The 26,841-nt window shown below is 35.2% G+C and overlaps 1 pseudogene; it reads right to left on the bottom strand.

Annotated features, from left to right (window-relative positions):
* Positions 1–16,654: 16,654 nt before the first annotated feature.
* LOC149229773 (nuclear pore complex protein NUP58-like) lies at positions 16,655–18,047 on the bottom strand (annotated as a pseudogene).
* Positions 18,048–26,841: the final 8,794 nt, after the last annotated feature.

Raw genomic sequence — 26,841 nt, 5'->3', positions numbered from 1 at the left:
CTGCGTACTGGTAAAGGACTGCACCAGTACAATTGTAAAAAGAAGTTTCTAATTAAAGAAAAGATAGAGACGAATTGCAGCAGGTGGTTTTCACCCACATTGGGTTTCCACCTTATATCTTGTGTTCTTGTGTGCGATTGTCTTACTGGTTCTAGTTACTGGTTATTTGCTTATGAATCACAAATTAACAATCAACATCAGAAAGATAAAGTAAATTAAAAAGTTTGCATTATATACGCGGTTTTTCTTCTGCATAGTTGCATATATACGCGGGTTCAATTAACTGAAGTAGCGTATATCATTTGATTTTGAAAAAGAAACATTTGACTTAATAATATTGATTCACCCCCCCCTCTCAGTGTTATTTCCAACAATGTGCATTAAGCATCATGTCATGAACATAAACACGATCAAGAATAGACATCTATTATCGTGGATTAATGACTTGTTGAATTAGTTGTAACAAGCCATGTTCTTCACCAAAATAGAGCTCAAATCAAGTTACCTTCAAGTAATCACCAATGTATAATATATGTGGAATACAATATTCTTATCAATGCAATATTTGTACAAATCATTAGTTATGTCTTTTGATTTGTAAGTCACCTATAACTTTTATGCACTTGATGAATGATGTACTACATCTATTTATTGACTTAGTTGTATTACTATGTCTAGATGACATATTAATATTTAGCAATAGTTGGTAAGATCATATCTCATATGTGAAATAATCAACTACTTGCAAATTGAGAAAATGTGAAATTTTGAAAGTGTCTTTGATTTATAAAGGCCACATAGTTAGCGGATGACCTTGGAAAGATTGCATCCATCATCTAGCAGCATACTCCTATTAGCATGACATAGATAAGGACTTTCATAGGAGTATCTCAATAATTTAGGAATTTCATAGAAATTTTTTCAATAATAGCTACACCATTGCATGCCTTCATTACCAAATGGAAGATTTTTCATTGGGAAAGACATAACAATGGGCCTTAAAAGCTAAAGAGATATCAATAATGCATTAATGGTATCCATGTATAATTTGCAATTGTCATTTGAACTAGAATCATATGCAAGTGTGTATGATTTAGGGGCATTGTTCATGTAATGATCTATAAATTACCATGCATATTCCATAGGAATAGTTCATCACAATAGATCTATCAATATTCTAAAATATTTTATTATTCAATTTGTCTCCTTAGATCTTAAATTTATTATTACTAGCTTAATGCTCAAATTTATGGGAATAATTGAAGTAAGAAAATGAAAGTACAAGCAAATGTACACAAGATGTGACCTTGGAAACTTTAATGGGAGAAAAGCTAGCTAAAAGGTGATGACTATGCTCTTCTCTCTTTTCTTTAGTTATGAAATGCAATTACAAGGGACACTCACTGTGGAGTTTCCCTTGACATTGTGGCCTAAATGTTTGCTACATAATCTTCTACCTCCTATGTTTTCCTCTAAAAAATTGCAGTCCTATATTCTCTACTCAACTATGGGACAACTATAATGTGAAATGAATGGAACCCCTTCTCTTCCTAGCAACCCAATATTTTAACATAACCTAATAGTTGTATAGGGTTAGAGTCATGGTTTTTGCATTCCTCTACCCTCAATTAATGATAGCAATTTTGGACACTCTAGAATCCTTTTGAAATTGCACATATGACTAGGTCCACATGTGTGTATAGTGTGAGATGAAGTGGAATCCACTTGGTACCATGGTGATCAATAGAGTAGGTTAACTTGTAGGAGGCATAAGTTTTGCATATGAACTCTAATTAAAGTTATTTTCACACTACTAAAATTAAAATCTCTTGGTATATAGAACAACATTGGGTGGTTGTGAGCTATTTCTCACAAATTTCTAACCCGAAAAAGTGTCATTTAATCACTAGTACAAAATGACTAATTAATTACTAAAAAAACAACTAAAATTTGCATATAAACGACCATTTTCCAGTCGGTGACCATAGTAGCTAATTTACAGTATCTTATAAGGTGACCAACTTTTAGTCATTTTTAGCTTGGTCATTAATTGGTTTCCTCAATTTTACCATCTAGTAGTATATTTAGTCATAAATTTGGTCATAAATTTTTCATTGGTTTAGTCATTAATTATTGCAATTAATGACCAAATATACAACAAAATATATTACTATATGAATCCTCGAGAAAACCAATTAATTACCAAAGAAATATGACTAAAATTTTGGTCGGGTTATAAGATACTGTAAATTAGTGACTAATAGTCATGTATATGCAAATTTTAGTTATCATTTGAAACCAATTAGTGACCAAAGAAATATGACTAAATTTGAGTCATGTTATAAGATACTGTAAATTAGCTACTAATAGTCATATACATGCAAAATTTAGTCATCATTTTAATAAAAAAAATTATCATTTACAGTAGTCATTTATCTTTTTTTGGTATTTTCATATTCATTATATAAATGATTGATTTAGTAGTTTCTATTCATTTCATTTAATTTCATTCATAATCATTATAAACAACTAATTTAGTCATATATTCATTTTATTCGTGTTCATTATTAATTAATATAAAATACTAATTTAGTAGTTTTAGATTGATTTTATGTGTTCATTATTAATCAACATAAATTAATTAGTATGATTTTGCGACTAAATTTTAAAAAATGTCATACAATGTGCATGTTTATCTAATATGATAATGCAAAGTTACATATGTTAATTACAAGACTAAATAATGTCAAGTGCAAACAAAAATAATTTCAACCATATAAATTTTATTATATAAAATACCAAGTATTACAATATGAGTTTCCAACTTAATATCGGTTGGACTACAATTTACACATGAAATATTGTTTCATCATTTCAAAACATTATCACTATGTTTACAAAGCATTGCAAGTAAATTCACCAACTCTAAAGGCTTGACCATTAGTCTCTATGAGTGTCTTATGCAAGATATTGACTCTAATGGTATCACTAGATAAATTCTCTTTTCTATCTCATTTTGCATTTGTCGCTCTAGTGTTATTGTTCTCCTCTTTCTTAAATTGTTGCTTCTTACCATCAATATTGAGTTGCTCTCCTGAAAATGAAATAAGATACAATGCAGAGTATAAGACATGATGAATACTTGAATATAAAATAAAGTATACTATAAAATATTTATACGACATATGCCTCAACATTCAATAGTGGCTACTATGCGACTAGATGAACTCTATAAAAAAATGAAGTAAAACATCACCATAGAAAATAACACCTTAGGAACTTAGTATTCAACCTTCAACAAAAGCTTAGGCACAATCATACCAACTAAGTTACATGTTAAAAATATTAGGCAATAGATAACTTGTGAAAACAAATGGAAAAAAAAAGATCAGTGTAAAAAATATCCTTATTGCTTGTTCTAAAAGAGTCATGTTCCTTAAATTTGGATATTCTTTTGCCCACAGTAAAAGTTCCTCGCTATTATGACCTATGTTTTTAGGATCATGAGATTGATCCAACATCATATTAGATTGTGGAGACAAAATTATTCAACTTTCCAAGATGAGTACCTCACTTGGTTGAATGAAGGTGCTAGTTGTGAGTAGTGTCAAAACCTTAGGGAAGCATAACACTAAGGCCTAAGAAAATATATCACCATTTGTCCACTGAAAGAAAAACCTTCAATCCCACAATGGCCTCTGGGAGTACATTTCGTTGGATGGATATCACACTCTCAGAGATGATTGTCTAATACAATGAGAAGTTTACATATATTGTCACAATGCCCCTCACAGTCATACCCGATAGTTGTGTCCTATAATATTAATCATATTATACTATTTAATTATAAATTATGATTATCAAATAATTATTAGTTTGAATAATTAGTCTGAAATTGCGTTTTTAGTATTTATGTATTCATGAAAAAATTCGGGAAAAAAAAAACAGGTACTTTTTGTGACTAGTTAATTTCGAGTGAATCTAAATCCGCATAAATTATGGTGCCTTGGTGTTTCTCTAGTAGTTATCCGCTCATTGTACCAATTTCTCCCATGTCCTCTACTACTTTTGGTGAATTCCTCTTTGATGATGTCCAATGCCAATGCAATGGACATTTATCCTCGATTTTTTTCTAAGCCAAAGGGAAGGTCCACAAGTAAAAACTAAAAAATAGCCTCAAATATATTATTGGGGGCCAAAATGTAGTAATTATATGACAAGCCAAGAAACGTTGTACGTTAATCATCTTCCCTTTAATATTGATTAATAATTTCTTTGCATGATCCTGTAATACTAAAGTGTCAAGTAGGGACATTTAAATTTAGTCATCCATCAATATCACCTTTGAGAGTGCTTAGTAGTTAATACTTCCCATTACACACATAGTAGATCACCAACTTCAAGGATAGCAATATAAACATAACAAAAAATGAAATTAAAAGAAATGTTAGGAAGTCAAATGCGACTAATATTGAGTCAAGAAAATAGAAAATAGAAAATTTTTGTCTTTAGGGCATTCTTAGGCACTAAAATAGAAAATCCTTGCATTGCATCACTTTCAGATTTTCTTTAATTTGTTTAATTGAGAACATAACTTTCATAAGAAAAAAAAAATCATTGAAAAAGGTCTCAAAATCCTAACAAATGCTCAAGTGATTGTCGTATCAATTAAACAGAAAGGAAATCGTTCGATATGCTTTTAACTTGCGGAATATATTGAAGAATATGAAGCTTTCTCATCCCTTGCTCCTAATCAAATTGTAATCTGTGGGTTCCAATCAAGTAATCAATTTCCCTCCAAGATAGTTAAGAGATCACTTTGGAGAAGGACTTCTAGAAGCATTGGGATAGTAGAAATGGAATTAACTAGGAGGAAAATGAAGCACTTTAGTGGGTGCTCCAAAATATTTGAACGCAAATGAAAATGATTTTATACTCCCTCCACACATTTTAAAACAGAAACCATTCAATTGCATCTATTTTATTTTCCACATTTCTATAATAAGTAATTCTTTGAGAAAGAATAGAGCATTCATAAATATTGTCATGAAAGAGGACTCTTCATAATCCTAATAAGTTGGGCTCTCATAAATAAAATATTTCATGTGGTGAATAAATATTACATGGTATATTTCAGTGATTAAAATGACAACTTTATTCTCAATCTCATTACAACAAAAATAAATTCAACCCTAACTAGTTGGGATCTAACAAATCAATAATTTCATGTAGTAAAGTAAACTTACATGGTAGATCCCAATTATTTGCAATGGAAAATTTATTCTTGATCTTATTACAACATAGATAAATTCAAGATTAAATGCATATTTCCTTATCTGAGACAAACTTTGAACACATTCCGAGATTTCATAGAAATATAATTATATGATTTACCTGTAGGGCATGACAAAGCTATCTACATATAGCACCCGTCACTGGACAATAGTGTTATTGAGACACCATCTCATGGCATTAGAATCATGTAGATAGATAATGTTATAGAGATACCTTGCAACACCTATTCAACACTACCTTCAAGCTTCAAATTCATCAATTGATTTATTTTAGTAGCAAATTCTAGTGGGATTTCATTAAATATCGTTGCCTTGTCTGGATCTATCACCCTCTGGAAATAGAATAATTGATATTCCCCAATTTTTGAAGTACTTTGTTCATGTTCAACATGGGCTATTGGGTTCTTCATGTGGAAAAGGTTGTAAATATTAGATATATAATGGGAACAAGCATGCAATTCAAGGTTGCTCCTAAAGTCTCTTGGGTGAATTATAAAACATCATCTACTTAAAACATGAGATATGGTAGTAACAAAAACCTATCCAAGATCCCAGTTAAGAATTCAAAATGTTGTAAATAGGAGATGTCTTAAATAATATCAACTATTTAATTGCATAATCACACTAAATAGACAAATCTTTAAAATGTTGAAATGTGTGAAAAAAATGGAGTTGGAATATTATAGTTATGTCATGGTAGATATAGCTATGTAAAATGTAGCTTCTATCCAAAACACGTAAATGTAACTTCTATAACTACATGAAATGTAAGTTCTATATAAAAAATGGAGTTGAAATATTATAGTTACGTCAGGGTAGATATAGCTACGTGAAATGTGACTTCTATATAACATTCTAAATATGAAAATGCTGACGCATTCCCCTGCCATATTTTTGATATTTTATTTGTGTGTAGATTTAAGCTAGGGTAATGTAACTTCTACATATTTGACAATCTAAATGTAAAAAATTACCTAGATTAATGTTATCAGTGTGAAAATGCTTACTCATTCCCTAGCCATATTTTTGATATTTTATTTGTGTGTGGATTTAAGCTAGTGTAATGTAACTTCTACACATTTGACAATTTAAATGTAAAAAAATACCCAGATTGAAGTTATACAACTAACATATGCACAATAAGATACAATATGCATCAATTATAAGTAATATGATGTTTACATGTTATATCAAGACAAACTTTTTCTCATCTCATTAAATCTTATCTTATAGTTGGTGATGGATATAGCCTTTAAAATTATGAGCCATCCTTGTCATATCTTATATTTAATGATGGATATAGCTTTTAAAAGCATCAATCTTGTTTGTTATTTTATGTATGGTCAATTTAAATGGAAGTGCTCATAATTTTATTCAATATTATCTTGTACAACAGGAAATAAAATGATGTGGGGGTGGTGTTTTTAGTGATTTTCAAACTTGTTTTAATTACCTAAATTTAGCTTATTTAAAATAAACACGGGTGGTGTTTCTAGTGATTTTCAAACTTGTTTTAATTACCTAAATTTATCCTATTTAAAGTAAATAGTTGCACTAGCCATCTTATCTTCAAGTCAGTAACTTTGCTTGAGGGAATCTTCATGACATCCACCATCTGAAAATTATGAAATATTAGTAGTAGATTGCACTAAATAGACAATGTTGGCATATAATATTTTATTGTGTTTTTTACTTTGTGTCACAAATTTATTGATATTTAATGATTCTTGGTTTCAATTTCCATGTTAAGACTGGACTCCTAGGAATTTTTGTTGTGCACATATCATATTTCTCACTTCTAATTGTTTCAAAAACATAGAGTATGCACAATGACATGTAGTGACATGTGGGTGTCTATTTTACTCAATGATATGCTTGATTTTTTAACCCATTCCAATTCTACCACAATGAAATTAAGAGAGACAAGGACACAAGAAGGACTATGAATAAATGATATTATAGATTTTAGAATGCAACTCAAATTGTACCTGAATGTAACGATAAGTATTTGCAGCTGCCTGGTCACCGATGAGCATCGAATCACACTATGAAAAAATCCTTGCATTATGAGAATTTGGTTGCACCTACGTTGATCCTCTGTAGTAGTTTCTTAACATGCTTATAGATATAATTTTAGAAACAATCCTACTCCTACAATTCTTCCCTATATGGATAATCTTTGTACCCCCTATTGATAGTTATTTTTCAAGGCAACATAATAGAACTCTCCAATTGCATCATCACCTTTCAAAACAATGCTTAAGTATTTCTAGGTGATTGTTGCACCAGTCTCTACTCAGGTCCATGAAATCCTTGATTTGTCTCCATCACACAAACCTATTTTCATAATAAAATTATAAATCCCACGTCTCTATTCCTCGCCCCCGACATACCAATTATTTACAGTGGAATACTTTATCGTTGCTCCCTAGGTGCAATAGAGATCCACTACTATGGCATGGAGTTGATTGGTGTCATAAAATGGTGCAATGCATCCTTCAATATATGTCACAAAATTCCTTTCACCTCACAGAACTCACTCATCTACAACAATAAGAGTCCTCTTAAACTGCCTGGTCTCTATCTCATTCATGCTGAAATAAGCAGTTATTCCCATTGGTGACAAAGTGTACTTGGGGATTTAATAGAAGGAGCTATCACTGAAAAAAATATATTGCAGCATAATAGTTATCAGCAGGAGGAACAAACCTTCCAAGCCACTTCCTAAATAGATCAAGATACTCATGAATTACCTCTTATAACAAACAAAAGATAACCTCAACTGCCTATAGAGTCTACCTATGCATGTTAGCAATGAAAAAAATGTAAAAAACAACATCTACAACAACGTTGGTCAATCTCTTCTTTTAGTCAAGGGCATGCTCATCTTTTGAAAAGGTCAGGGTCCACCTCATCCACGCTCCTCTTCTTCTTCTACTCTCTCTATTTAGGTTCATAATAATAGCAAATGTCTTGGAAATTGATGGGTGGTTAAAAGTTATCAGACCATTTGGGTTCTTCCATTTTTAATCATTGTCTGTAAGCATTGAGTCTAAATTGCAAAAGCCATTCAGGTTCCTTCTTTTTAGGTGAAATTAACCTAAGCCTTGGAGAGTTGTAAGGTTTAATGGATCTAAGTATATTCTATTTAAAATATAGCAACATGGTTTAAAATTGTAGCCATTGAGATCAAAATCTAAGGATGAAACAGAAAAGACTTTATGTTCATGATTACAAGAAATTTTAATTTCATGTAGCAAATTTTAAGGAAGGTCTAGTATTTGCATCCTACCATAAAATTTGATTGCATCACTCGAGCCCTTTGAATTTTGGCATGGTAGATTCCATTACACAAACAATCAACCACTAGAAAAAAAGGTGAAAAGAAAAAATAAAATTTCATGCATTCTAACCCTAGAAAAGTTAGGGAGGAGCGAACTGATCTGTACAATAAGGACATGAAAAATGTTTACTTGTCCATTTTCTTTTGATGAATTGTTGACCACTTACTTATCCATTGTCTTTTGATGAGTTGTTGACCACTTGTCCATTGTCTTTTGATGAATTGCCGGCCACAATCAAGATCCGCATTATCATAATCATTAAACCCTTTGTACAATAAGGACATGAAAAATGCTTACTTGTGCATTGTCTTTTGATGAGTTATTGGCTGCAATCAAGATCTACGTTATTATAATCATTAAATCCTCAACTCTAGCTGAAATTTATGTTTTGATCATATAAACCCTCGAAATTTTTTACCCATAAGAACAAAAATCATCTTTAGTAAAAAGGAAGAACTCTCTAGAGTCCAAATTCATACCCATGTACAAATGGCCAAAATCTCCATGCCCAATGACCTTTCCTTTCCTCCATCTAATCTTCGATGCTCTCCTAAGGTGTGATCTGCGTTATTATAATCATTAAATCCTCAACTCTAGCTGAAATTTATGTTTTGATCATATAAACCCTCGAAATTTTTTACCCATAAGAACAAAAATCATCTTTAGTAAAAAGGAAGAACTCTCTAGAGTCCAAATTCATATCCATGTACAAATGGCCAAAATCTCCATGCCCAATGACCTTTCCTTTCCTCCATCTAATCTTCAATGCTCTCCTAAGGTGTTTCCCATGCAAACTCCATCGGAGGTTCGAATCCCATGAAATCCATAGATCACATTGATGGTCTTCCTTCTTTTGGAATTTCCACACAGATATCAACAAGGCAGAGAAAAATGCAGTGCTACAATGTGATGTTGTAATCTGTGAATATTTTATTTGAACCCAAAATGGAAATGAAAAAGAAAAGAAATATTTATAATGGAAAAAATAAAAGAAATATTTATAATATAAAATAAAATATATAAATTGCAATTGGGTTAAATGATTTATTTTTAATAAGAATTTGTTATTTTGTGTAACTAAATTAAAAATAAGAAGAAGAAGTTAAAAATGATATTGGTATGAGTGTAAATATTTAAATATGGCCTCAATTAATAATAAAAAAGTTAAATTAATAAAAATAATAAAATTAAAATTGTTATATTTTGATTTTGTTATTAACTTTTGAATAGGCTTTGTTACAATACCATGGACCAATACCATGGCTTATCAATACTACAAGTCCAAAAACCATAACTTATTTCACAACCAAAATATTTCAATAACAATATGACAAGATTGTTAACCATGGATATTCACCCCTTACTTTACCATCGATATTAACTTGTATATCCGCTTTGTTACAATACCATGGGCCAATACCATGGCTTATCAATACCACTTGCCAAAAAACCATAACCTATTTCATAGTAAAAATATTTTATTTTAATTTAATTTTACAACATTTTTTTAATTGAATTTAAAAGGGAAAATGTTACAATTTGAGATATATCTAAAACCTCTATCCTCACAACTACTAAAAATATTCCCATAGAAATTAAATTAAGGTTTTAATAGAATTAAGTTAAGATGGATCTATGCCGGTAAAGAACCGATTCATATTAGCTAAGAATCCAAGGGATGAGAGCAAGCAAATTGACTAATTATAATAGGTTAAATATAGTGCATGTTTTTTTTAAGTTTTTCATTATTTTATTTTCTTTGACATGATTCATCCAAAATATAGGTTTAATATTTTACAACCAATTAATTTTTTTAATTTAGATAATTTCTTAAACACAATACAAAGTGATCAAATTTAAGACAGAATTAGGAAGGGGGCGGAGAGAGGGAGGGAGATAGTGAAAAAGTTGGAGGGTAGAGAGAGAGAAAGAGAGAGTGATGGGGGGAGAGAGAGTGAGGTGGGAGATATGGAGAAAGAGGAAGGAAGAGAGAGAGAGAGAGAGAGAGAGATGGAGTTGGAGTGGGAGAGAGAGGGAGGAGACAACAAATACATAGAGAAATAGAGGTGGAGAGAGAGAGGAATGACAAGGGAGAGATGGAGAGAGATTGAGGGAGAGAGGAGAGGAGGGAAGAGAAAGAAGAGGAGAGGATAGAGATAGGGAGAGAAGGGGAAGGGAGAGAGATGGAGACATAGAGATGGAGAAGGACAAGGAGGGGGGAGATAGTGATAGAGTTGGACAGAAGAGAGAGAGAGGGAGAGAGAGTGATTTTGGGGGGAGAGATAGAGGGAGGTGGGAGATAAAGGATAGAGAGGAAGGAAGATAGAGATGAGGAGAGAGAGATGGAATTGGAGGGGGAAGGAGAGGGAGGGAACAAGAAAAACATAGAGGGAGAAAGGTGGAGAGAGAGAGGGGGTGACAAGGGAGTCATGGAGAGAGAGTGAGGGAGAGAGGAGAGTAGGAGGGAATAGAGAGAAGGATATAGATAGAGAGGGAGAGAAGGGGAAGAGAGAGATAGACAGAGAAGGGGAAGAGAGGGAGAGAGAGTGTGTGTATGTTTGGGGGGTGAGATAGAGAGAGGGAATAACAAAGAGACACAAATACAAATATAGATATTATATAGTATTATATAACCAACCTAGATCCATATTAACCCTATAACTATCAAGTGCCGAGAGGGATCCAATCTCTTGAGGTGCAAACATTTCTTCAAGTTTTGCACTAAAAAAAAAAGTTTGCACCTTGAGATATTGGATCCCTCTCAGCACTTGATAGATCCGGGGTTGAGATGGATCTAGGTCAGTTAATATGAAATTAAAGTGGCCTTTATTTGATATTATAGTCTTAAAAAATAAAATTTCTCTTCAAATTAATTTCAAAATGGAACTAGATCTAATTAGATTTAATGAATAGATTTTTAAAAATACATAAACCAAATTTTTCTATTAAAAGATATATTTTTAAAACTACAAATTATTAGAGATAAATAATGCAAAGTTGGCTCACCTATACACCATGTGCGGATGAAGAAGTGTTCAAGGAAGGATAACCTTTCAACTAATCTTTAACAACCTTTCAATCCCCTATCACTCGTAAGTTTAGATTGCTTGACACAATTAAGATGACTAACATAAAAAATTGATTCATATTATTGTATTACTTGTTAGGTAGTTGTATTTTTGTTCTTAGACTAAATTAGTCATTCATGTTAGTCATTTTTAGTTGTATTACTTATTAGCTAGTCACATATTTTAACCTGCGACTAAATTAGTGATTTATGTTAGTCGTTTTTAGTTCGGTCACTTAAGATTGCTCATTTTTGGTATTATTTCACTTGGAAAAGCTGCGGTGACTAACTTTTTTAGTCACCTAGTCACTAATTTCTCATTTTCTACTAGTGAATGCCTTAAATTGGATGTAAAAGTTTTAGACCCAAAATCACCAAAATGTGACTTGCCACTAAAATGGGCCTTGTGAAAACTTATATAATGATCCATTCTAGACCATGTAAGGAGGAAGATTAATATGTTATCAATTATAATTGTTTCATGGAGTAGTATTGGACCACCCCACATACAACAAAGTACTCTTTGTTATTGTGCAAGTAATGAAGAAGTAGAAGTATTGTCTCTCAAGGAAACAGAATAGCGTATCAACCAACCATCAACCTTTATAGTACCTTCAAATCCAAAGTAAATTGAAAATTTTGACACATTAAAAATGGATGGGATTCCTACAACCATTCCATATAACAATCAAGTATAAGAAAGAGGCTACAAATAAGCTGTCAACATGCTTTCACTATCCCCATTGAAGAAAATTGTCACAATTGGTTTTCTAATGCAACTTGAGCCCTTTACTCATGATTTGTTAAGTGAATATTGTATAGATGAATATTTCAAAGGAAAATATGGTTAATTGAAATAAATATATTTTTTTAATGTGGAAGGGAATGAATACCATTTCCAGATTAGGTCATTGTGCACGTTCAACAAGTTATGCATACCAAAAAAATAGAAGAACTTAATGGTTGAGAGAAGTTTTCACTTCCAAACGTTGTGTTTGGAGCCTGATTATCTTCCTGATTATTCAGAGGTTTTTTGTTTCAGTCGTGTTGGATCCCTATTCCTAACGGGGCAAAAATTTTGCTTGTTTAATCGTCGTCATGGGGGTCCATGGGGGGGCGACGACGATTTTGTGAGCCCCTCACTGGCAGAGGTTCGAGGGCATCGCCCCCAAAGCTAAAAATAGATGAAAATTTACCTTGTAAAATATTGTAATTCTTAGTCAATCTTTGTCGTTCATTAGGTGGATGATCTTATGGTAGAAGTTATGTTAAATTTAGCGTTTTTTTCTCTAAGAGGAAACCCTCGGTTTATATGAGGGAATTATTTTGTGAATTTGTATTATTATTCTGAGTAAGAAAGAGAGAGGAGACTTTGTGAGAGAGAAGAGGAAATTATAGAGAATCTGTTGTAGGTTGTATCTCTTCATTCGTTGGATAATATAACAAGAAGGATTGGTTGTTTCTCTATGGATGTAGCCCAAATTGCGTGAACCACGTATATATGTGTCTCTTTAATACGTTTATGTGTTTTTGTTTCACAATATTTTGTGTTCCATTACTCTGTGATTTAATTTTCTAACACCAAAATAGTTAGGAATTTTGGCTTGACAAAGAAAACATATATATATAGAGGTATGTGTATGAGACAAATATGCAAGAAAAGTTGGGAAGATTTGTTATTTTTTTGTTCTTTGTTATAACACTTGCAAACTAATCAACAAGAAACATGGGTTGTACATGTTGTTGCTCACACGAAATGGAAATTTTTTTTTAAACATAGATGTGTAATGATTATAATAAATTTGTGCTTGGTCATTGCAAATACACAGGGAATTAATTACATTGCATTAGTTTCAAAGGATCCTTTACTGAGGAGTTGACTATCAGATAAAAAAAAAAACTAGTAAAAGAAAAGACTATGATATTCGGTTTACATAAATATATTCAAAAAAATTGAGATAATAGAATGACAAAATTGTAAAAATATCCCATTAGAGAAGAAAGAGTACAACTTCCTCTATTTGCCTATTTAAGTCAAATTGCAGGTTGCCAGAGTTTGGGCTTGAAGCAGAGCTAGCAGTTTCATGGTTCCCTGTGGCTTGGCCATTTAGCTTTAGATCATCTAGTTGTCTTTGAATAACGTCTAGCTCATCGTCCTCGCAAGAGAGTTTTCTTTTGAAATTCTAAAGTTCTTTAGTGATGAAAAGGAGGAAATTGTCTTGTTGAAGTCCAAAATTGTCTTCTTTTTTATAACCCAAATTTCTTTCCTTTCCATCCTTTTCATGATAGTTTGCTACATTTCCAAGTTGAAGGAGCACCTCAGATATGCTCAAACATCATAAAAGGTATAAATCCTTCATGGTTTATAATCTATTGTTTCTTTATGAAATTTAATCAAAACATTCCTATAGCTACCGAATTGCACTCATTTTGTAGCTAACCAAAGATTTTGTAGCTACATCCATGGTTAGACAGGTTCTAGCACATTGGAGAAGGAATAAAGGATATAGGTAGATGGAAAATGATCAACATATGGACATCCACCTATCACAATGATCTAGCAATTCACCTAGTTTGATAGATCTAATGGTCAAACCAAAAGTCAACTCTTGTTATAATACTCCAATGGTGCGCAAGATTTGGAGGATCATGACATTATCAAGCAAGCATGGAATTTGGTTAGAATAATTTGGAATCGATATGTCAAATCAAAATCTTCTCATGATTTTCTCTTTCAGTAGCAAATCATGAGAAGAAAGACTCCAATTTCGATTTAATTTCTTAGTTGTCAAAGTAAAAACTTGCTTCTCAGCTTATGACTCTTAAGACAATTGTTTAATAGAGGATTATAAAAGGCCCTGAGGAAAAGTAATAGACATCGTTACTCTTTTTAAACTTGTAATCATTTTCTATTGAAGACTTCGGCATTTAATACAAATTACTATGTTCCTTGGTGATCAATGCGTGGGTAAATAGTTTGATATTCGATTTCATTCTTGCACTCAACAAGAGGGTCCCTTGAAGAGTTGTAATATTAGTTTAGTATTTGGTTATGGTAATTTTAACTTATTTCATGAATAGTCTCTTCTTCATTGCAACTCATTGATGTTTTCGATTAGTATTTTTTTCATTGATTTCAGGTTTAACCTTCATTATTTTCACTAGTAGAAAATGAAAAAATAGTGACTAGGTAACTAAAAAAGTTAGTCACCATAGCTTTTCCAAGTGAAATACTACTAAAAATGAACAATATTAAGTGACCCAACTAAAAACAACAAATTTATTTGCGAGGTAAAATATACGACTAGTTAATAAGTAATACAACTAAAAATGACTAACATGAATGACTAATTTAGTCTAGGAACAAAAAATGACTACCTAACAAGTACTACAATAATATGAATCAATCGTTTATGTTAGTCATTTTAATTGTGTACAACAAGCTGCATTTCAATGAAAGTAAAGCCACTAGGAACCACTATGAGAAAAATATCCAAGTCCATAGGAAGAGCTCACCACCGTCAACATATAACTCAATGTAATATCAATAAAAGACATAAGGTCACTACCATCAACACAATACACATGCATGTTTCCATCAACGTAAGACACATGCCCATCACCCTCAATAGGATACAAAGCTCTATCACCATCAACAGAAAACACATGGACACCACCATCATCAAAATACACATGCCCATTACCATCATTGGGAGGTTGTTAAGTTGTGTAGGTTAATGTTCCCTTGAAGTAGGTCTATGAGGTTGGCTTACTATGAAAATCACATAGAACATAAGAGAAATACTTTAAGCTTGATCATAGAAAACACATAACAAGAATCTAAGTGATATTTAGAGGTGTCATGGCTTTGCTTCCCCCTTGAACTCAATGACTTCCTTGCTTTGCTTCACAATCGAGAAGCCTTGTGCAATCTATGGGTGGAACCCTACAAGGGTTTGAGGTAGGTGCCATTGAGTTGAGAGGGAGATGAGTGCCTCTCGTCATCTTCATTATCAATCATGTAACTATTTGTATCACCCTCCAATCCAAAGGTGAGAACGAGATCATTGGTACCTTGCCAACCTCAATCGATAATTGATTCACAAAAAACTATAATCAACAATAAATTCATGAAGAACTAATTCATTATAAGCAATAATTTAATATGAGTGAGGAGAATAACATCTTCCCTTTTTAATATCCCAAAATAAACTTAATATTTTTTATTAGATTTTCCTACTATGTAAAATAAACTTAGACAAAATTTCCATTTTATATTTAAATAATATTTATTTTTTATTAAAAAACAAAAACTCACCTCATCCATTATCCAATATAGCACAATTAGGTAAAAAACCACATTTAATGGTGGCTCACATTCCAAATTCCCGCCATTTTATTTGCAAGTAAAAGGGGGAAGGTGCACAATAAAATTTAGGCTTCAAAATTAAGTGATATCCCCGTTAATTAATGAAATTGAATGAAAAAGAAAGGAAGAAGTCCTATGATAGTGTAGGGTTTGAACTGTGATGATAGGTGGAAAAAATTTAAGAGACTATTTTGTTTTCGTGGGTGGGTGGATTAATTCCTATGTAAAACTGAAGCTTGACCCAAAAAAAATTAGCAAAAGTTCTACAAGACATCTTCAATATTGATGCACAATCTCTCCATTTCAATGTCAGGCTCTATATTCGTTGCTAAGAAACTTCACCATCCATGGAAAGTTGTGGAATGTCTAATTCCTCATACATAATTCCTATAATGGAATTGAATATCAATCAGGCTTCTTTGTTCATATACATGCCATTTAATTTAGTTCGACTTTTTTCCTCTACCTCATCCTTGAAAGAATTCACTCAAATCTAAACTATCCATCATTTAGCATCATGTTGTACGAGGTTTGGTCTTCAAATTTTTATATGGTGATATTTTCTCCAAAGGTCACAACCCTAGCATCCACGGCCTCTCCCAAATCTTCTTTTGGGATGAGTAGTAGCTCCAAAACTTGAACCTGAAGTAGTTCCAGCACCTGTGCCAAAAGTTGAAGATGAAAACATTGATGAGGAAATTGCAGCTATTGTGGCTGAAGGAAAAAGAGAAGAAGATGTATTTTCCCCAAACATTGATGGCATTGTCTGCGAAGTCCCAAACATAGAGGGTGTTTGCAAGGCCCTAGAATACCCAAAAATAGAATTAGGTGCAAAGGTTGTTGGTGTGGAAAAGAGAAAAGATGAAGAACTTGAAGATGATGATGGAGCACTAAACATGGAAAAACATGGCCCAAACAAAGCAGTAGTAAAAGCCCTAAGAGTTGACTATGTAGAATGGGACATGTCTGACAAAGAATAGGCAGGTGATGTTGAACTAGAAAACAAACCAGCAGCCTGAGTAGAATTTTCTGAAAACATAGATGCATGCAATTCCCACCTGTCGACTTCAAGGAAAAGGTCATTCTCATCCCCCCTGCGGAAATGATCAATAAGATATGAAGCACGCATTGATCCTATTATTTAATGAAATGTCTCAACTTGAGCAGCAAAATATATGAATAAATCATGGACATTATATATTACTGAGGGTAAAGACTACAATAATCTCAAATTTGAACTAGAACTCCCATTTTCATCATTCTCAGAGAGAAGAAACCACTCCAATTCCTCAATCCATTGTTGACACTCCGCAAGTTGTCGCTCAAATATTGCCACTATTTTTTGTAAAAATGGAGAGGGTTTGGTTGGTATACCACTATAGAAATACATCATATATGTGGAGGAGATCAGCAACTTAGAGGTTGTTGAATTTGTAGGATTGTTGACCCCTGAAGATGGTGGCACCGGATGATACTATTTTACGAATGAACCTAGGTCGCAGTATCATAAAAGAGAAAACTGCAACTTCAGCATTCCTCAACAGACTCTTTGCAGTATTCATAAGTTCTTGAAGTAGCTCCTTCTCTGTGTATATAGCAGTGTTGTTTACTCCAATTTCCTACAATATACAAGAAGCATCAATCTCAAAACCTTCATTTAGGTTGAAGTATCATAAAGTCAAACACATTGATCAAGCCTCTCGCTTTCATCCTTGTACTCTAGAATTCTCTCCTCAATTTTCAAGAGGATTTTTTGTGAATCTGAGTGGATGTTAGCCCACTTCATCTGGTAAGTAACCAGAGTTTTCTTTGCCATGAAGAGGTGAATTTGCAGTTGTTTTTGTTGTTGCTAAATCTAGCCTTTTGAGCCCACCATCATCATGTTGATCATGTTCGAGGCAGATGCTTTTTGGAAATCGATAATAATATTTAGCGAGGCATATTCATACCCATCTATGTATTTGATATGCCATCGTCGCACCAGCTAGTTAAGGTTTCACCATTGACATATACTTAGAGGTCCTGCCATGGTCATCCCCTACATCTGTAAATGTAGAAATACTTTCAGTTGATGGAGGGTAATGAGAGGCATCTAAATGTTTTATGGATTTTTTTTTTTCAATCTTTGCTCTTCACTATCTTTGCAATTACCCGAATTAATAAATATCATTCCCAAACTAGATGTTCAGTTGAATCTTCAATATATTAAAAAAAACACAGAAAATGGGGCTTGGTTGTGGTTAACCCCATTTAAATGGTTGTTTATGATTCAATAACTCATTTTGACCACATTACCCATGCTCACCCTAAGTACAAACCAAAATCAAAATACAAAAGACAAAAAATAAACATACCTTGAACTTAGCCCTGAGGGTTAGCCTAGTTGGTCGAGTCCTCATCGATAAAGCGTGTCGGTAAACAACCTCTGATATTGAGATGTTATAGGTTCAATTCTCTTGACACTCTCCGGGTCAGGCTCTATGGTTGAGTTGGAAGGAAGTGATTGTTTTGTGTAGATCTACCTAGTACAAATATTCCTTAGATGTAGTGTTTGCCAATATTTGAGGATGGTGAACCACATAAACATACCCTAAACTTCAAGTCCATAATCAATTGTCTTGGGATCCATTTTACTTAATTCTTGAAATTGGGATTCTGATATAGCTTTTCCTTTTCAAATTTCCTCCATGTTTGAAATATATAGGTTTTTCTTGCTGAACTTATTTTTTAATTTTCTGATTTTGGTAATATTTTATGTAGGTTGCCATTAAAGCATGCTTATATGAAAGTGTTTCTACCTTTATACACATGCTTCAAGTGACTGCTAAGGGCATGTACTTAGTAACTAGTCTGAGAAAAACTTAATTATTTTCAATATATTTTTGAAGGTAACTTGATTGGAATTTCCTAGAGGTAGTAATATGGCGAGTTTTTTAGTAGAATATCCCCCGGCTCAGGGTCTCAGAAGTTGGTTGGGACAAAATGTTTTGGATTTGAAACTTTTGAATTGCGAGTACTATACCATATTACCTTCCACAAACCTAAAAATTTTGCATTTTCTTTGTGATTATATCATGGAGGCTAAGGAAGTTCGAACATATATCAACGTGCAGGTAAAATTTGAACAAGATGTGGATGCAGATATAAAAATGAGCTTTTCTTTTGATGCAATTGGATTGATTAGAAGAAATTAGTATGCTTAGATGCAACAATAGTTTTTAAACATGAACTGGATTGACTTGGAACCAGTTAAATATGTCGAATTGATAGGTGATCGAGTCAACTTGGTGTTTAAGTTGGCTTAAGGGGATAGTTTGGGTCAGTTTGGTGCCAAAGTTTCCCAAACCAATCATTCTATGAGTCTTCGAAATAATGTCTTCAACCCTCACTTGTTATAATTATAACTATGTTCCAAATCAATACTCTACTATAAACGGTCTTCCATCTATTGAATAATAGTGTTAATGTTGTTGGGAAAATTTGTGCACAAAATTTCATGAAACATGTGCCACAACTCTCTCATCATTGTCGTTCAAAACGTAACTAAAACATATGTCAAGCGCTTGGGAAAAAACTTCTTCCTGTGTTGATCAAGCCTCGGAGCTAGGAAAATTGATATTTCACTCTCAAACCCTTGTCGACCTCTTACTTGTAGTTGTATCCTTAAAACATACTAGGCCAACTTCCTTTCTTTTTTAAAATCATGAACACATATTAAGTAAATTCGACCTCCTTAGATCTCAAAAACAAGTTAGAGCCAACCCTAGATTTTGGTAAAAAGGCAAAGTAAAATCCATGTAATGGGCCCTTGAAACAATTTCTTTAGCCAGACATTGTAATCAAATTGGTTCAAGTTGAAACCCTGGTTGATAGATGGTTGAGTCGAAGTCCAAGTTCAAGTTTTAAAACTATCGATACAACAAGTGTGTGGGTTTGTTATGGATGCCTAGAATAGGTGCACTTGAGAGAGAAAAATCAAAAGGAATCTCAAATTTAAGATGAGAGTGGGTTTATGAATATCAAAATATAATTACATGCAAGATTTGTGTGTGAATATCCAACTTGATTGACTGTAGCCGAAAAGAATGTTAGTGAATATGCATGTTCAACATAGGGATGGTTCTATGCACAACATCTTCCTTGAAGATGGATAAGAGGGTAGAATGAGAATATTGGATTTGACCTACCAATGCAAACCATTTGATTATAGAACCTACCCTAGAAACAATAGTATCAATACTAACATGGTTCCACAATCTTGCAATGGGCTTCCCTGGTGAAGATTTGGAAAAAGCCATTAAAGTGTGTTTCATATATGATGTTTGGTAAGGACAAATATTATAGTACACAATTGTCCATCTCCAAGGTGTCAAGAGAGACATATTATTTATTAAAAACATATGTTATTGACGTGCTCATGCAATGAAGGAGGGCAGGAAGGTATATCTATCCCATGTTGTGCATTTGGTGGGAGAGTGGTACTAAACTGTCCATTTGAAGAGGTGTTCGAAGAAACATCTTGTAATAGAGAGGAGATAAGACTCATTCAGAAACATCTTGTAATAGAGAGGAGATAAGAGTACTCACCTCAAGTAAGATCAACTGCAGCTGAAGTAAGAGTGAGAAGTGTCCACTCCATATATTTAACAGAGCTTGAATACAACCAAGTATGCTCAAATAAAACATGTGTTAGTTTATGGATACCTAACACAGGTGCACCCGAGAGAGTTAAGCTCAAAAGGAAGCTGGAATACAAGATGAGAGTGGGTTTATAAATATCTAGTGAAAATACAAGTGAGTGTTGGTGTGTGGATATCCAACTTGAAAGCAAAGCCAAATGTAGCCGACAACTTAATATAGGTTAGCTCAAAGGTTGAAATTGTATGCTTTGAGAAAACTTAGAAAGAAGGAGGTAGAAATATAGATAATTAGGTATCCTAATATTTAAATTAAAATTAGTGAGAAGCATATAGCAGCATGTCAACGAAGTCTATATATTTGTATTAGTTATTCATGTGTACAGTTTAGTTTATGTGTCCAGCAAATTAAGCAATAGGATATGGCCTAAAAGAAAAGGGTCACAATCATGAACGGTTTACCCATACAATTTAAAAATAAATGGATAATATTACAAGAACTAAATGGTATCTTCATATTCCTTACTGAATTTACCTTTTGAAAAAAAAACAGATAGTTGGATTTAAACTACCACTGGCAATAAAGGTGTTAAAGATCTAATGGCGGACAATAACCTAACTTTGGAACAACCTTTGGATACATATCATATACATTCCAAATCTGAAAATAAAACATTCCTTCATCTTGGACAGACATTGACATCAATTTGAAACCACCATATTCACCACAAATTCTAACTTTCTAGGAAAGGCAATGTCAACTTTCAATGATCAAAAAACTTAATAAATATTTGCATTGATCCGAATTTAAACAGGAATGCAAAAAATTACAAATATAACCATAAATTCAAATATGCAGTAGAAATAACACTTCATTTCATTAATATCAAATACTAAAATAATGCTTACAAACAGAATGGAAATAAGACTATCTCGGGCGATGGTAGCTTATCTCTGAGAAGGGATGTGGCGGCTACATGCCTCTGAACTGCCTTACAATGAAGCTCAAGGGACTTTTTATTATTGAACAATAAGATAAAACCCTAAACAACCAAAACCCTACCCCGAGGAGATGTAACACCAAGAGTTTATGGGCCCCGTTGGGTTTAGTTGGACAGTCAACTTCCCGGGGTCGCGACTTGGTAATATTATCTCTGTTTGACGCGCATGATACCCCATTGGAAAGATCTCTCCAAGGACTACGATGAAACAGATTATTTTAGACGAAAAGAAGATTGTTGGTACAAGATTGCAAAAAAACGTCGTTTACGGCCTCAAAAAGGCTCTGAAAGGTTAAGACCTGAAAAATTTCTAAAAATAGTAAATTGTGCTACAATTAAGGAAACTGAAAATTGAAAGAAACAATGGTGGGGGACCAAGTGGAATTGGTAGGTGGCCAGCAATATCCATCTAGCTTATTCCTCCCCCCTTAGGAAGCAATGGTCCCAATTGCGTTGAGTTTCTCCATGAGGTGGGGAAACTTCTGCTGAACTTGGTCGCTGGTGAGCCACTTGCCCTGGTGAAGGAGTTGGCCTGCTTTAACAACTCAATACAGTTGGATCTTCTGATGGTGAGTGCACTTGATCTGCGTGTCCATGATCCGATTAGTTGTGGATTGTTCCATGCAATCTAGATTTAACTCTATAGGTGTGAGTTGTTTTGCAATGTCTGATGTGTCTAGCAATGGTGGGAAGTATGGTTGAAGGCGGTCCACATTGAACAGTGGGTGTAGGCCAAGGAATGGGGGAATGTTGAGCTCAAATGCATTGTCTCCCGCAGCCTTGGTAATGGTGTAAGGACCATATCGAAGTGGTCTGAATTTTCGATAGGCTCCGGTAAGGCGTTCCTTTTGCAAATGCAATCAAACTTTGTTGCCCACCTGAAACTTATGTGGGACCCGATGTTGATCATGTCGCTGCTTGTACTTGCCATTTGTTTTCTCCAGAATGTCGTGGACCTGCTAGTGGATATGTTGGATGTGCTCAATGAAGTTGTTTTCCTTATCGGTTTCAGACTGGACATGAGCCGAATCTTCCTGAGTAGCTATAAATGGCATGGCCACATCAATGGGACATAGTGATTGGAACCCCAAGCCCACCTAAAAAGGTTTGTGGCGAGCTGAGCTGTGGAGAGCCTGGTTATAGCTATGCTGGACATAGGGGAAGCGCTCATCCCATGTGCATGGGTGCTTTGAGTTTTACATGCACAAAATGTGTATGATCATCCTGTTGACGACCTCTGTCGAGCCATCAGTTTGGGGATGGAAAGTTGTGGACTTAGTGAGCTTGGTGTCCAACATCGACTAGAGACTGGACCAAAATGTACTAAGGAACCAGTTGTCCTGATCTGAGATGATAGACTGTGGGATCCCAAAGTGTACCCACACTCGTTCAAAGAAGAGTTTAGCAATGGCTTCTGTTGTGATATTCTTCTTGCAAGCAGCCATAATGCACATCTTCGAGAATCTGTCGACGATGAAAAAAACACAGTCGTTGCCATGCTTAGTATAAGGAAGGCCCGACATGTAATCCATGAAGGTGGATTCCCAAGGTCGACTAGGGGTAGGTAGCGGAGTATAGAGGCATTGCTTCTTGATGGTTGGTTTGGCAATGGTCCAGGAAATGCATGGTCTGATGTTCTTCCCGACATCCTGTCAAAGATTCGGCCAATAGAAATACTTCTACAGTACTGACACCATTTTCTCGACCCCGAAATGCCCAGCTGCTCGACTGTAGTGTGCTTCCCAAATCATCTTGGCACGCTCACTTGAAGGAACACAAAGGTGTCCTAGGTGGCATAATATGGCATCCTCGAGGTGAAAATATGGAACTTGCTGACCCTCCAAGAGCGTCTGGTATGTGTGGCTGAATTCTGGGTTGCTTTTGTAGAGAAGTGTCCAATCAAAAGTCTCATTCCCACAAGAGTTGAGCATGGTGGTTAACGCCATGATTGGTGGTCAGCTAAGGCGATCTACAACATTATTAGTGCTTCCCTTCATATACTTGATATTCAAATGGAACTGTTGCAGATATGTGGGCCACTTCTAATGGCGATCATTCTACAACTTCCCTTGCTTCTGTATGAACTACAGGGGCCAGTGGTCTGTGTGGATGACTGTTTCCTTCCCCAAAATGTAATGCTTCCATTGTCGACAGGGCTACACAATGGAACACATCTCTTTGTCATAAGTGGGATACTTCTGGACTGTGTTTGAAAGTGTCTCACTGTGATATGCCACTGGATGCCCCTGTTGAGTAAGGACTGCCCCAATAGCATAGTCAGGGGCATCTACCTCGATCTCAAATGGTTGTTGCAAGTCTGGTAATGTGAGAACTGGTGTAGAGAAGAGGCGATGTTTCAACTCTGTGAATGTATTCTATTAAGATTCAGACTAAAATAATTTTTCTTTCACTCCTCCCTTGGTGACTTGACTCAAGGGCCAAGTGATATGAGAGAATCCCAACACGAACCTGTAGTAGAAATTAGCAGGACCCAGAATGTTGCGGAGCTCTGTCAAAGTGTTTGGAGCTGGCCAATCCCGAATGACTTGGATCTTGGCTAGATCCACATGCACCCACCGTTCATCAATAATGTATCCTAGATATTAAACCTGGGTCATGCCAAAAGTGCGTTTCTCCAAATTGGCACATAGCTTGTGTTGCCGTAGTGTTTGGAGAACCTATCGGATGTGGTGGAGGTGCTCTTCCCAAATCTGGCTGAAGATCGGGATGTCACCCAAGTATACCACTACAAATGAGTTGGTGAATGGCTACAAGATGTCATCCATCAGCCTCATGAAGGTTGCAGGAGCATTCGTCAACCCGAAAGGCATAACCAACCATTCGAAAAGGCCCTCCTTGGCTTTGAAGGCAGTCTTCCACACATCAGAGGGTTTGATTGGTACCTGGTGATATCCTGATTTCAAGTCGATCTTGCTGAAATATTTTCCCCCCTTCAGTTGGTCTAGAAGGTCATCAATCTGTGGGATCGGGTACCTATTCCAGATAGTGATCTTGTTCAGCGCTTGATAGTCAATACAGAGTCTCCAAGTCCCATCCTTCTTCTGTACCAACACGATCGAGCTCCCACAGGGCGATGAACTCGGATAGATGTGACCTTTCTGCAGTAGCTCCTGAATCTACCTCTTGATTTCATCATTCTCCATAACAGGGCGCCAATAGATTGGTTCATTGGGCAGCGGCACACCTGGGGTCAGATCGATGGAGTGCTTGACCTGACAATGCAGAGGCACCCCTGCGGGGGAGGTGAAGATGTCCTCATACTCCTCCACGACTTTGTCCATTTGTTGTTGTCGTCCGGAGGGACCCTATCTGGAGGCCGTGGCCACCGTCTTCTTCTTTCCCTGAGGGCGTATCATCAAGAAAACAAATTTCCCAGTTTTGGAAATGATCTTATTGCATTGTTTTGCAGTAACCAAAGAGATGGCGGTAGGCAGTGCTACCTCTGGTATCTTGTACAAATTATTTCCCAAAGTAACAATAATAGCACGAGGCCTTGACTCATACACAGCATGTTGCTTCCATAAGTATGGTTGGCCTAATAATACATCACAAACATCAAGGGGAGAAATGTCACATAATACCTCATCTGTGAAGGGCTTGATGTTGTATGGAAGGCGGCATTGTTGGCTCATGCGAAGATCTCGTCCTTGGTGAAGCCACCTAATGGTGTACGGTTGTGGATGTGTTGTGGTTGCTAAGCCCAATCACTTCATGACCTCTACCGAAATGAGGTTCTTTTGGCTCCCACTGTCGACAATGAACTATAACGGGGAACCCTTTACCCACATCTAAGAGTGGAAGAGGTGCTCCTCTTCCTCTGGATCTTTGGGTTCCTCCTTCTGGATCTTCGTGTTGGCAACGGTGGCATTGGGATCTACATCGATAATCTACTTCCCTTTGTCATTCCCCTTGTCAGGTTCTAACTCAGAGTCAGAACATGCCTCTATTTCTGAAGCCTTTAGCTTGGCCACCAGTGACTGCTTGGCCCGACACTCACTTGTGTTGTGAGTGGAGCTCTTATGGAACTCACACCACTTTCCCGTGTCCTTCTTCAGCTTCACGGTGTTTTCCTTTTCTTGTGGCTTTGGCAGGTTGTCATGGGTCGCCCCACCTTGGCTTTGTCCTTTGTTCTGTGGTTTGGGGGCACCTTTCCCTTGCTTCTGATTCACAGATCAAAAGTCTAGCTTCTTCTATTTAAAATTTTGCTCGATCTTGACGGCATATTGGTATGTCATGCCAAGCAAGGAGATGTCCAGGAATTCCATCTCGTCTTGGATGTACCTGTGCAAGTAGCTGCGGTACTTGAGAACCAAATTCTTCTCAGAATCCTTGATACCCAACTTTCTGCGAAGGGTATGAAAGACATTGGTAAACTCTAATACATCTTGGTCCCTTCCCTGTCACAGAGTTGTCCACTTTATGTATTTATAATCATAGCTCCCGATAGGGTAGTACTGCTCCTTGATGGTATCCCGGAACGAGTTCCAAGTGGGTGTGGCTTCAAACAGTGAGTTTGTACTTTCATCCTTCTTCTCAAAGTAGGTTTCCCACCAGTATTTGACATGGGGGGCTGCTTTGAGAAGTGAAAAAGTGATATTTTCCCAGCTGGAAAAATCATGAACAGAAAAATATCCTTCTAGCAGATTTAACCATTTATCTACAGTGTCTGCATCTATCTGACCCTCAAATATGGGAATGTCAAAGTTAACTTGTACCTTAAAGGGTGTGGCACTTCTAGAGTAGCTTCCAAAAGTAGATGCGTCACCCTTGGATAGTTGCTAAAGGATCTGGGCAAAGTTGTCCATCATCACGTTCCTTTCTCTCTCGAGGGCACTTTCGAGCAAGATTTTGATAGGATCTCTTGCCCCCTCATCTTTCTCTTCATCCACCATGGGAGGTCGTCGGGATTTTCAAGGTTGGTCTTGCAAAGGTTCGACCAGTTCAAGCCCTAACTCCTTATATCCCGACCTCGTTGGGGACATGCAAAGAAAAACATAGAAAGAGCAAACCACTCTGATACCACTGATCTGGATTTAAACAGGAACGCAACAAATTACAGATATAACCATAAATACAAAGATGAAGTATAAATAACACTTCATTTCATT

This window comes from Pinus tabuliformis, chromosome J (assembly GCF_031772625.1).
Source record: "Pinus tabuliformis cultivar Carrire ecotype Pingquan chromosome J, CPIR1, whole genome shotgun sequence".
In the NCBI taxonomy this organism is placed as follows: domain Eukaryota; kingdom Viridiplantae; phylum Streptophyta; class Pinopsida; order Pinales; family Pinaceae; genus Pinus; species Pinus tabuliformis.
This window is presented reverse-complemented; position numbering and strand designations above follow the sequence as displayed.